Source organism: Crocuta crocuta, unplaced genomic scaffold, assembly GCF_008692635.1.
Source record: "Crocuta crocuta isolate KB4526 unplaced genomic scaffold, BGI_CrCroc_1.0 scaffold4, whole genome shotgun sequence".
Taxonomy (NCBI): Eukaryota; Metazoa; Chordata; class Mammalia; order Carnivora; family Hyaenidae; genus Crocuta; species Crocuta crocuta.
In genome coordinates this window covers 5,241,689-5,255,531 of record NW_027529996.1, presented here as the reverse complement: position 1 = coordinate 5,255,531, position 13,843 = coordinate 5,241,689, and the positions used below count along the sequence as shown (strand labels likewise).

Sequence of the window (13,843 nt, the reverse complement as noted above, 5' to 3'; positions counted from 1 at the left end):
CTTCCCAGGCTCCCAGGGCCTTCACACTGGGTTGCTGCTCAGCCCTGGCCATGCCTGCCCTTCTCGGAAGTCCCTCATGCTTTGAGCATCCTCCTGACACCTCCTTTTGCTCTCTCTTACCCTGCCTCCCCCAACACCTTGGCTCTTCCCCTGGCTCCTTATTTCTTCCACAGCCAGATCTCTACTTGGCCCAAACTGATCAATTTATTTTTTTAGATGTGTCACAGAATGATGATCATTTAACATGATACTATCTCAAAAAATATATTTGTCTTCTAAAGAGATCTCCAATGTTATAACCAGAAGAGAGACTTGGAATTTCCATGGAGATGGAAGACACTTAGATTAAATGCTGCTAACATTTAAATGCCTGGGGTTGCCTTGGTGTACTAGAGGCCAGCAAAGGAGTTTCTTCATGAACATGAGAATTGTAAGTAACTCATCTTGAGCTGCTGATAAAGTAAAACCATTGGTCTTATGAGTCAATCCCTAGGCAACTCGGTTATTTTACATTGAAACTTTAGTTTGTGTGTGTGCATTTAATTTCCTGCTACTGAGTGGGAATGAAGTCCCAGGACCAAGATGAGATCAGTTATTTTAAAAAATCAAAGAAATTACTTTTGGGGGGTAAAGTTTGTAGTATATAGAATTTGACTATATGATGACACCCGCTTTTCAGAGATTTTGTGAAGAGTAACACCCTGGAGATGGTTAATGTGAACAGGAGCTTGGCAAGGGGACAGGGACAGGGGCTAGGAGGCCTTCACCTTGTCCTGCGTATAATCAGCCATGTGACCTTGGACGTATCATTTCACCTCTCTGCTCATTGGTCTCATTGTTCATTTAAACAATATCTAAGGCTGGGGCACCTGGGTGGTTCAGTGGGTTAAGGGTCCAACTTCAGCTCAGGTCATGATCTCACGGTTCGTGGGTTCGAGCCCCGCGTCGGGCTCTGTGCTGACTGCCAGCTCAGAGCCTGGAGCCTGTTTCAGAGTCTGTGTCTCCCTCTCTCTCTGACCCTCCCCTGCTCATGCTGTCTCTCTCTCTCAGAAATAAGTTTAAAAAACATAAAAAATTTTTAAACAATATCTAAGGTTTGTCATGGGTCCAGTATGTCAGTTTGGGGAGAAATGACAGAATACTATTAAATATGTTCAATCCCTCTGGATTATAACACTGCTATTTTTTGAACCCCTCAATCCCTTAAATTTTAAGCACAAGCATTGCTTCTTCAATCCTATGAGTATGAAGACACAAATATTGACATATAAAAGTGAGCACAAGAGAATCACAGGCAACCGAAACGCAGTGCAGGAAGATTGGCCTGTGCTTTGCTGAAATCCACATGCATATTAGGCACAGCACTAATAGAAACAAGACCGTGGAGATGACTTATTCTGGTGGGATGTAGTCTCTGGAACTTACTATCATCTTTAGGGCTGCAGGAGCCCGTGACCCTCAGGGTCCCCTGACGGCTACTTGTACAGAGGAAATGGAGAGAAAGGAAACCAGGGTAGGGTGGATGGGTATTGTAGACACGGCAAATGCCCTCTACCATCTGTGTGCTGGCGAGTCTGACTTCCAACTGCTAGCGCACACCTTCATTAGAAGGTTTTCTGCAGCCCCCAGACACTTTCTCCAGGGTACACAGCAGGCTGGAATTAATGATGCCCCTGAGAGCCTTCCTTCATCAATACCTGATAGGAGCTGATGGATAATACACACTTGGGCTCCTTCCCTCTCTGAGTGAGATCCCTCGGAGGCGGGTGTCCCTCCCTGGCTCCCTGTACTCCCTAGCAGGATTACGCCTGGTTGCCCACAGAGGTAATTTGCTAAATGAGACACCTCCTGTTGGCTGCTTTCCCTCGCGCCCCCCTCCACTTCCTTATTCCCTTATTGGTGTTTCCGGAATCACTTCCCAAATGAACTCTTTTCACTCACATCCGTGTTTCAGAGTCTGCTTCTTGGGAGGTCAGGGGGCAGGGGTTAGTAATCCAAACTAAGACAAATGGTTCAGCTCCTAAAAATATAGCTTTGTTCCAGGGTTTCATTCAGTATCTCATTTGCTCGCTCAACAAATATTTGTTGTGTCCCTACGGGATCAGGCACTGAGCCCAGTCCTGAAAAGCTATACATTCACACTCTGTGGAAGACCAGTCAATGGCTATTTGGCTGAAAATCTCCCACGACAGGCAGACTAGCAGTGACGGGGCACAGGACCACGGAGGTGCCAACTCCCACTGGACACAGCAAGGGCCAGATGCACTGGCTGACTCAATGTGGAAAGATGAAAGCCCTCGCTCCCAGAGGCTTCTAATCCACACACACCGTCTTCCCCAGTCCCCAGCAACACAAAAGCCTCTTTATATGTGAGCCATGAGAAGGTAGTTCTGACAAATTTTGCTCAGGCAAATGTGTAGCAGGAATAAAGAGCCCTCCCGCATCCTTTGTGTTTGTCCAGGTGTCTGTGCACATCAGAGGCATTTCCAGGGCTGACCTGCCACAGGGGCTCATCCGGGCCTTTGAAGCCTGCAGCCCTCTGGCCAGTGTGTCTGCCCAGCAGCCTGGGAAATGGATGTTGCTCCAAGTGTGAGTCCCTGAGCATGTCACAGAGGGCGGTATACCCCTGAGGGACCAAGAGAAATGTTCAGACCTCCCTATGCCACTTGGGGTCCTGAGGAAAACCCAAGAGGTTTAAAAAGAAACATCAAGTAAACGTGACAGGGCTTCAGGGTTGAGAAATGAAGATGTGCAGCAGCTTAATAACTGTCACAGGCGCATGCGCCTTCCAGGAGACCCCTAGGGCTTCCTGTTGCCCCTAAGTCAAAATCTGGGGGCGGGCCTTCTATCCTTTCTTCAAGGCCACAGATGCTGACTGAGGGCTTATTCATGCTATCTGTGTGGGGATCTCAATTTCAGGAATTTCTTCTTTAGATTTACACAAGCCCAAATTTTAATAGACATCAGTTACTGGGATCATGAGTTGAGCTAAAAGCTGATGAAGTTTAGCATTCAAAGAAAAGAAATGTCCAGTTAAGCACATTTTTGTAATTCCCTGTGTAATAAAAAAGAGAGAGAGAACTGTATTTTTGTCTGCTTCTTTTCTTAAATGGCTGTTCTACTTCTTTTGATTTTGCCCCTAAGCCACACTGTTTTATGATAGGAGGCAGCATCAAGGAGTCCCAGAGGAAGGAGAGGGTGAGGCAGCAGATTTCTATTACTGTACAATGTGGCCATGCCCAGGGAAGGGAAAGCAGGTAGAGACAGAGTCCATTGTGGCTTCTGCCACCAAATCCATGTCACCCTGATACTGACCATCACATTACAGAAAGTGGTCAGAGCATGGGTTTTATTTTACCTGACAAGAAAACATAAGGATTATGTTCAGAAATTAAAGATGACCACTTATTAATGGATTTTACTAAGTGGTAAAATTTGCTTTTGAAAATTAAAGGCCAAATCTTTAACAAAGTAATTTTTGGCAGTAAAGTTTAATATTAGTAAAGAAACGATGAGAGAGGAGTGGACTGAAGACAGAGAACATTGTCCAGAATTTCAGAAGTATTCTTCCCAAGGAAAGCACTAATGACTGTGTGCTAGACTTTACAGGTAATGCAAAATGATAAAAGACACCATTTTCAGTCAGGAAGCTTATACTCTGGTTAAGGAAGGAAGGCAAATCCCAAAGTAGTACAGCATAATTTAGACTATAGTAAGTAGCATACGAAAATAGCCATCAAAGTGATATAGGAACTTAGAAGAGACCATCTTGGCTGTTGGAAATTCACTCATTCACTCATTCATTCATTCATTCATTCATTCAACAAATGGCATCTACAATGGCCAGGCACTATTCTAGGGCAATGATACAACAGTGAACAGAATAGACTTGTCTCACAGAGCTTACAGTCTAGTAGGGAGAGACAGATAATAGACAGTAAACATGCCAAATAAGTAAATTAAATGTTTTGGAAAGAGGCTTTGCATGTTAGGGGGGAAAGGAAATAGAGATAAGAAAGGAAATAATGCATTTGTGTAGGTCTCTGCAATGATCGTGACTTTCACACTGAATGGAAGAGGTTATCGGAGGGCTCTGAGCAGCAGAATGACATGACCTAATTAGCAGTTTAATTAGGATCACTCTGGTTGAGAATGACTTTGGTAGATGTTTAAAGGAAACATTAAAATCAGCATAATTAATGTGTGCTGAGTAGGTCCTACATGCCAGACACTGTGATAATCCAGTGTCACGAATTCTCGAATACATCCTCCTATCAATGTCACGGGGAAGATATTATCATTATTCTTAATGTACTTACAAGGAGACTGTAAAGCTTTCCAGTTTGTTCAACACCTCACAGACAACAGGACATAGAGTCTCATATCTGTCAAATGTTTTGACCACTAGCCCCCTGCTTCCAGGCATTCTGTTACACTGGGTATCAGGCTTTCCTACAACTTTCTTTCATGATATGGATTTCCTGGTCAAAAATCTATAAGGGTTCCCAATATTTGAAGCCCCCTCTTGGGAAGTTTATGTGCCATGATTCGAGCAGGAACTCTCTGTTTCACCCAAGTCAAGAAATACCTGATTGTTATGGTCAAGGCACCACTGAAAGGAATACAAAAGATAAAGCATTTCATGTCAAAGATGCTGTAATATAATATAGCAGCAGTTACAAGATATATATCTGTGTTTTAAAAACATCCAGTTCAGGCAGAAAGAGTAAGGCCAATAAAAAGTCAATTGATTTTAGAACATTCAACTCACTGTCCTTCAAACATGCCATGCTCATGTGTCAGTTTATGTGTGGCTCTTGCACACTGATCCTCACACATCTTTTTATCATCGTAGGACATTTACACACTGATTGTTATCATCCCAAATTTGTAGATGGGAGAACCAAGCTTAGACAGAAGTACTGCTAAGGTTGCACAGCAAGCTGGCACCTTGGAATTCAACGCTCGGAATACAATCTGGGGTTTTTGTTAATTCTAGATTCCATAGGTTTTTTAGTATAGCTCACTGTCATTTAAATGGAGGGAGAGAAGAGAGAACAGGAGGGGAAAACAAGAGCAAACAAGGAACAAATGACTGCCAACAAAGTTAATGGCTGCCTTAAAAGTACCCAACTGGGCAGTGATTTAGGGTGAGATGTTACCCAAAGATGTAGCAACTAAGTCAAATTGTAAGCAGGGAAAGTGGAGTCTGGAGGGAGCCAACTCTCAACATGTGTGAGGTCCAGGGAAGGATCTGGCCAAAGCCTAGGTATGAAACTGGAAGTGTGGTGTTACCAGGACATGGCAATAGAAGAAATGAGGAGACTCTTGGGGAGAGGGAAGGGAGGTCAGGGTACTGGATAAGAGAGAAGGGTATCTGCAAAAGAGAAGGCTATAATGTCACTGAGGCATCTTGGCAATAGTTCTATGCACTATGAAGGAGGGACAGAACCTCTGTGAGGGTCTTACAAGTGCCAGCTTCATGTAATGGAACAGGATGAATGAGTAACAAAGGGTCATCAATTGGTGGAAAATGTATGGGCAGATGAACCCTCCCCTGTGCTCAGATTGGGATCCTGATTGTCTCTTCCACAGGCTTATGGGGAGGCCCTGAGTTGTCTAGGGTCTGGGATCTGAGGATTGATACTATTGTCTAGGGTGTCCAACCACACTGAGCCATTTTATGTCATTTTTCAACTCATCCACTGCCAATGTTACAGGACTCTTACAAAGAGGTTGATTGATTAAGTGAACTAAAGTGTCTTTTCCTTGTGCCAATATTGTTCCAAAAAGGATCCTAGATAAATATTTTTGAGGAAATCTTGTAATAGTTTTATTCAAATCCTTTTCTCAAACATTGGATTTGTAAGGTTACAATATTAAAATAAAGTCCTTTAACATCTACATTTTTCTGTACATGGAGGATTTGAGGATGTATGAAGAGCAGTATGCATGTTCTTGTAAACTCATATTTTTTGTTTTTAAGCCTCAATGTTATTTGGGTTATATCTCCTTAGCCCCAAATGTTGAAAAGTTTTGGCAATTACCTACTTTATTTTTACCATAATCAAACCCATGCAAGATTCTGAGGTCTGAAGAATGCTGGAAAGCTGTTTAGAAAGAAAATTTAGAGGCTTTCTCTGGAGTCATCGGAGGGAGCTGGAATGCCTCTCCAGAGGTAATTGCAGCTGCGGGGCGGCCTTCTGCCCCTCCGTGGCTGGTGCAGACGAGCCAGTTGGTGATCAATTAGTGGTGGTCCAACCTGCAGAAGTGAGTGAGTGATGAAAAGCAGCAGAGCTGGTGGGTTATGAGGATGTAAGTGTGTTTGAAGGCTCTCATACCTTCTACTCCAGGACAGAATCATGAATAAACTGGAGGACAAGCAGGAACAGATGATACCATGAAGAGAAGTTTACAGGCCCTCTATTGCCAACCATTAAGGCTACCTCAAGAAAGAAGCCAAAGTACACATGGTGGAGAGTCCCAAATACCACTATGAGTAGGAAAATAAAATAACCAAGGCCTCAACAAGAGAGACCAAGAGATACCATTCAAAGAACACTTTCTGAATTGACAGGCCCTGGACAGTCAAAGAGCCTTCTTTGGTACGGCAGCACTCACAGGTGCAGAGTGCATAACAAGTTTTTAAAACTAACAAGAGATAGAAAGCTAACCAAAATGACAAAACGAAAGAGCTCTCCTCCAAAGAAATTCCAGGAAGAATTGACCACTAAAGAGCTGCTCAAAACAGATATAAGCAAAATAGCTGAATAAAAATTTAGAACAATGATCATAAAATTAATCGCTAGGCTTGAAAAAAGCATGGAGGACATCAGAATGACAGGCTTGCTGGATAGAGGATTCTTGGCTGCATATTTTTTCTGTTCATCACATTGAAGATCTCCCGCCATTCCTTTCTGGCCTGTCATTCAGAATAGAGGAGAGATAAAAGTCTTTCCAAATAAACAAAAATTGAAAGAATTTGTCACCACTAAACCAGCCCTACAAGAAATCCTGAGGGGGACTCTCTGAGGGAAATATTACAAGGAACGCAAGATGCTAGAGACACCACCACAAGCATGAAACCCACAAATGACAATGACAATGACTCTAATCCCATATATTTCAATAATAACACTGAATGTAAATGGACTAAATGCCCCAATCAAAAGACATAGGGTAGCAGAATGGATAAAAAACAAAATCTATTTGCTGTCTACAAGAAACTAATTTTAGACTGGAACACCTTCAGATTGAAAGTAAGGCGATGGAGAAATATCTATCATGCTACTGAAGTAAAAAAAAAAGATGGAGTAGCTATACTTATATCAGACAAACTGGACTTTAAAGTAAAGACAGTAACAAGGGATAAAGAAGGGCATTATATAATAATTAAAAGGTCTATCCTTCAGGAAGAGCTAACAATTATAAATGTTTACACACTGAATGTGGGAGGACCTCAATACATAAAACAATTAATCACAAACAGAAACACTCTTATCGATAAGAACATGCTAATAGCAGGGGACTTTAATACTCCACTTACAGCAATGGACAGATCAACTAGACAGAAAATCAATAAACACACAATGGACTTAAATGACACATTGGACCAGATGGATTTGACAGATATATTTAGAACTCCACATCCTGAGGCTATGGAATTCACTTTCTTCTCAAGTACTCATGGCACATTCTCCAAGATAGATCACATACTGGGACATAAAGCAGCCCTCAATAAATATAAAAGAATTGAGATCATACCATGCACATTTTCAGACCACAATGCTATAAAACTCGAAATCAATCATAGGAAGAAGTCTGGATAACCCCCAAAAACATGGAGGTTAAAGAACACCCTACTAAGGAATGAATGGGCCAATCAGGCAATTAAAGAGGAAATTAAAAAATATATGGAAACAAATGAAAATGAGAATACAACAATCCAAACTCTGTGGGATGCGGCGAAAGCAGTCCTAAGAGGAAAATACATTGCAGGCCTATTTCAACAAATTAGAAAAAGTGTAAGNGAGAAGAAGGAGGGAAGTGGGGGGGAGAGGGAGGAGGCAAAACATGAGAGACTCTCGAATGTTGAGAACAAACTGAGGACTGATGGGTATGGGGAGGAGGGGAAGGGGAGTGATGGGCATGGAGGAGGGCACTTGTGGGGGTGAACACTGGGTGTTATATGGAAACCAAGTTGACAATAAACTAAAAAAATAAATTAAATAAATTAAAAAAATAAAATTTAGAGTAAGGGACAGATCATTATATTCATCATCAATGCAGCTTACATCTCAGGTACTCTCTCTCCCTTTGCCAACACCTCACTCCTGCTATCATTCCATGTGATCATGTGGCAGCCCTGTGAACTAGGCAGGGCAGGTGAGCAAATTGAGGCGAAGTGAGTCTGTCTAAAGTCATTCATTTTTCCTTCGTCAAAATTGCGTAAGTACCCATCTCCTAGTCAAATGGTAATATAATACAGGCTGAGGTTAGGAATTTTCTCCTTCCTCTAGCCAGGCAGATAAACTTCTCAAAGGAGAAAATTAAGGAAACAGTGAAGGCACATTTAAATTTCAGTTTCTGGAAACAAGAGGACAAGGAGTGGCTTGATGGATTGGTAGCAAATTTGTCTTTAATGACCCTTATCCTAAATACCTATCTTATTACACGCAGATGCAGAAGAATCAACCACCTTGAATGTACCTTAAAGGGCACAGGAGGATTAAATAATGCATGAAGGATTTCCTGACAGGTTTGTCAGACTTAAATTTTGGAACATGGTTCAGAGTTCCTGTAGTGACAAGTCCAATAAGTGATATCACTGACATCCTGGATTTAATTTTTTTTAAAGAAAAATCTATTTCAGGCTTGAAAAACTTTTACTTTCATTTTGCCATATTTTACAGTCTAGAGTTGCACTGTCCAAAATGAAAGCCATTCAATAGCTACTGAGCATTTGAAGTGTTGCTGGTACAAATTAAGATATACTGTATTAAAAACACCCTAGATTTTATTTTATTTTATTTATTTATTTTTAATTTTTTTAATGTTTTATTTATTTCTAGGAGAGAGAGAGAGAGACAGCGTGAGCAGGGGAGGGTCAGAGAGAGAGGGAGTCACAGACTGAAACAGGCTCCAGGCTCTGAGCTGGCAGTCAGCACAGAGCCCAACGCGGGGCTCGAACCCACGAACCGCGAGATCATGACCTAAGTGAAAGTCGGACGCTTAACCGACTAAGCCACCCAGGTGCCCCGAAAAAAACACCCTAGATTTTAAAGACTTTGTACTAAAGATAGAATGTAAATGTCTTACTAATAATTTATATTGGTTACATGTTGAAATATTTCAGGTATATTGAGTTAAATAAAATATATTATTAAAATTAATTTTACCTGTTTCTAGATTCTTAAAAAATATAATTTATTGTCAAATTGGCTAACATACAGTGTGTACAGTATGCTCTTGACTTTGGGGGTAGATTCCCATGATTCATCGCTTACATACAACACCCAGTGCTCATCCCAACAAGCGCCCTACTCAGTGGCCATCACCCACTTTCCCCTCTCCCCCACCCCCCATCAGTCCTCAGTCTGTTCTCTGTATTTAAGAGTGTCTTATTGTTTGTCTCCCTCCTTCTCTGTATCTATTATTTCCCTTTCCCTTCCCCCATGGTCTTCTGTTAAGTTTCTCAAGTTCCACATATGAGTGAAAACATATGATATCTGTCATTTTCTGACTGACTTATTTTACTTAGCATAATACCCTCCAGTTCCATACACGTTACTGGAAATGGCATGATTTCATTCTTTCTCATTGCCAAGTAGTACTCCATTGTATATATAACCCACATCTTTATCCATTCATCAGTTGATGGACATTTAGGCTCTTCCCATAAATTGGCTATTGTTGAAAGCACTGTTATAAACATTGGGGTACATGTGGCCCCATGAATCAGCATTCCTCTATCCTTTGGACAAATTCCTAAGAGTGCTATTGCTGGGTCGTGGGGTGGATCTATTTTTAATTTTTTGAGGAAACTCCACACTGTTTTCCAGAGTTGCATTCCAGTTTGCATTCCCACCAGCAGTGCAAGAGGGTTCCCATTTCCCCACATCCTCACCAGCATCTGTTGTTTCCTGAGTTGTTAATTTTAACCACTCTAACCAGTGTGAGTTGGTATCTCAGTGTGGTTTTGATTTGTATTTCCCTGATGATGAGTGATGTTGAGTATCTTTTCATGTGTCTGTTGGCCATCTGGATGTCTTCTTTGAAAAAGTGTCTATTCATGTCTTCTGCCCATTTCTTTTTTGGATTATTTGTTTTTTAAGTGTGGAGTTTGGTAAGTTCTTTATAGATTTTGATACTAACCCATTATCCAATATGTCATTTGCAAATATCTTTTCTCATTCTGTTGGTTGCCTTTTAGTTTTGTTGATTGTTTCTTTTGCAGTGCAAAAGCTTTTTATCTTGATGAGGTCCCAATAGTTCGTTTTTGTTTTTGTTTCCCTTACCTTTGGAGATGTATTGAGCAAGAAATTACTGTGGCTGAGGTCAAAGAAGTTGTTGCCTGTTTTCTCCTCTAGGGTTTTGTTGGTTTCCTGTCTCACATTTAGGTCTTTCATCCATTTTGAGTTTATTTTTGTGTATGGTATAAGAAAGTGGTCTAGTTTCATTCTCCTGCATGTTGCTGTCCAGTTCTCCCAGCACCACTTGCTAAAGAAACTGTCTTTTTTCCATTGGATACTCCTTCCTGTTTTGTCAAAGATTAGTTGGCCATACATTTGTGGGTCCAATTCTGAGTTGTCTATTCTATTCCATTCGTCTATGTGTCTGTTTTTGTGCCAATACCATACTGTCTTGATGATTACAGCTTTGTAATAGAGGCTAACGTCTGGGATTGTGATGCCTCCCATTTTGGTTTTCTTTTTCAGCATTACTTTGGCTATTCAGGGTCTTTTCTGGTTCCATACAAATTTTAGGATTGTTTGTTCTAGGTTTGAGAAGAATGCCAGTGCAATTTTGATTGGGATTATTTCTAGCTTTTTAATGTGGTTTTTGTAAAACTTAAAATTATGTATGTGGCTCACATGAGTAACTTACATTGCATCTTTACTGTGTAGCAGTGATCTAGAGTACTCCTCTCTCAATAACTGTGAAGGGTTTGAGATATTACTCCACTTGCAAACTAAGATGTTATTTGGCCACAGTTTCATGGACGCTGGTAGAAGATATGAAACTCCTGGTTCAAAGACAAGGGATAGTTTATTACTTACAGGGACAGCAGTAACCGAAGTATCAGTATACTGGCATGAGTTCACCAAACCCCAGTTACCATGGATGATGTGAAAAGAGTTGGGTGATACTATATTGCACTAAAGGAGAGGAACTTGGAATTTGAAGAGCTTGGATCTTTGATAAAGCACAGTTAGCAAACCTGCCTTTTCTCTGGAGGAAAACACTATCTCTGTCTTCCAAGGGTGTTAATTATACAAAAATATCCTTGCAAAGATACTCCAGACAAAAGGACAGTTGGTGCATTGCTTGCAAGGTGTACAGAAGTAAGAGAAACCCATGGAGAACTGTCTACCAACATTCTCATTTCCATTAGTTTTCTTTTTCTAGACTAAACATTTCTTCTTGTGGATGTTATATTTTTATAGATGAATTTAATATATATTGTTAAAAAGCCAACATTAGCCTCTAATTCATTTCAGTTTTCTAAAGGCTTTGCAATTTCCTTATTGATTTCCATATGACTACGATATGTCTTAAGCTTCACTTCCTTTCTCTGAAAAGAACTCATTTTCCTGAAATTATTATATTCAAAATGTACTTAGTGGACCATTGGCCGTGTTGTAGAAATGTAATACAGGAATCCAAACACTCAACTGAAATAGGCTGATTCTCTGGGCATACACATTTAAGAAACATTTGGAAGCACTGGCACTTTAAAAACATTTGTTTAACTAGTGATTGGAAGTCTCCTCAAAGCCTTGACTCTGGAGTCTTAGTACCCATGACAGCACACAGGTCTGAACAGGCTCTGCCTTGCACCCTGGAATGTTGCACCTTCAAAGCATTTCACCAACATCAAGTAATTGGTTTTCACAATGCATAGGTAAGGTTGATCATTAAGTACTATTATCCAGATATGACTGGCTTAATTCACTTGCCTCCGGCACCAGCAGTCAAAGTCAAAACCAAGAGATGAATCCAGAATATCTGGCTTCTATGCTGTATTAACATCCCTGGACCATGTCTGTTTTTTGCTCATAAAACCACTTCTTCCTGTTCTTTTAAATATAGTCAGTAACAGCTCATTTGGTAATAGTATATTTTTTATACTGTTGCTTATAGACTATTCCTTTCAAAAGTATCACTACCTCACTTTTTCATTCATTTAAATAGGTAACAGATGCACACATGAAAACCAAAAAAGGTAGGAGGTGGAATATGATGAAAAGTATTATTCATTTTTTCTCTATCAGCCAGCTGCCTACTTCTCTCTGGAGGCAAACTTTCTTATTGATTTCTTGTGAATATCTCAAGATAGACCACACATTTTCAAATATGTTTCTTATATTACATAGTTGATATGCATGTCATCCAAATGTATCTTATCTTGTTTTTCTCACTTAGTTATCAATTTTGGAAATTATTCCCTATCAATGAGCTCAATACTTCATTCTTTTCATTGTACCTCATTTATTTAATCTCTTTCCTATTGGGGCAGGTAGATTATTTTCAGTCCTTTGCGATTATAAGCAGCACTTATTTACTTATTGAGCCAACACTTACCCAGTGACTGTCTTGTGCCATGCGCTACAGTGACAGTCTTTGCACCTATATCACTTTCTGCACTTGCAAATAAACCAGAAACTACTTGCTACTTTCTAGCTGTCTTTGGGCAAACTGCTGAGCCTCAGTTTCTTTATTTACAGTATGGAAATAATAATAGAACCTAGTTCATAGGGTTGCTGAGAAGAGTAAATGAGTTAAATATATATATAATATATAAACACGTTTGTATATAACCTGTGCAAAGCATGGTATCTAACACAAGGTATGTGTATTCATTCTAGCTATAATTTGCATTTCTCAAAGTGAGTGAATTTGAGCATCTTTTCTTTTGTTGTTAAGTCTGGTTTGTTATTAAGTTATTATTGATCTTTTACTTACTGATTTATCAAGTGCTTTAAAAGTGGCTCAGTTGGTTGAGTGTCTGACTTCAGCTCAGGTCATGACCCCATGATTCATGAGTTCAAGCCCTGCATCAGGCCTGCTGCTGTCACTGCAGAGCTCACTATGGATCCCGTCTCTTGCTCTCTTTGCCCCTCCCGTGCTTGTGCTCTTGCTCTCTTTCTCTCTCAAAAATAAACATTTTTTAAAAGTATAAATTATATATATATATTACATATATATAATATCCTTTGTCTATGATGTAAGCTTAAGATATTTTCCTAGTTTGTAATTTGTCATTTCATTTTGTTCATTATTTTTCTTATCCTGTGGACATTTTTATTATCATAGAATCAAATTTCCCCGTATTTTTTATATGACTCCTGGGTTTTGCACTCTATTCAAGAAGATCTTTCCTTCTTATTGTGACAAGATAAGAAAAATTATTTTCTATTTTTTTCTGGTACTTTACTTTCTTTACAGTTAAATCACTGATCCATCTGTGAATTACTTTGGTCTTAGTTGAGTCAAGAATTCCACCCTCTTTTTTCCAGATGTCTGTTAGTTATTCTAATACCATAAAGGTAATTTAAGGAAAAAAATAGTTTTCATGTTGGAGAGTGTTACAACTTACTAAATTTTGCCTAGTGTGTGTTCT

At 40.0% G+C, this 13,843-nt stretch overlaps 1 long non-coding RNA gene across 1 annotated transcript in view; it reads left to right on the top strand.

Moving 5' to 3' along the window:
* Window positions 1-291: 291 nt before the first annotated feature.
* The window catches only part of LOC144231052 (uncharacterized), a 34,769-nt gene continuing 21,217 nt past the window's right edge, over window positions 292-13,843 (top strand). The window contains exon 1 of the long non-coding RNA XR_013334971.1: window positions 292-430. This is a non-coding gene — a long non-coding RNA (uncharacterized LOC144231052). The remainder of the gene's footprint in view (window positions 431-13,843) is intronic.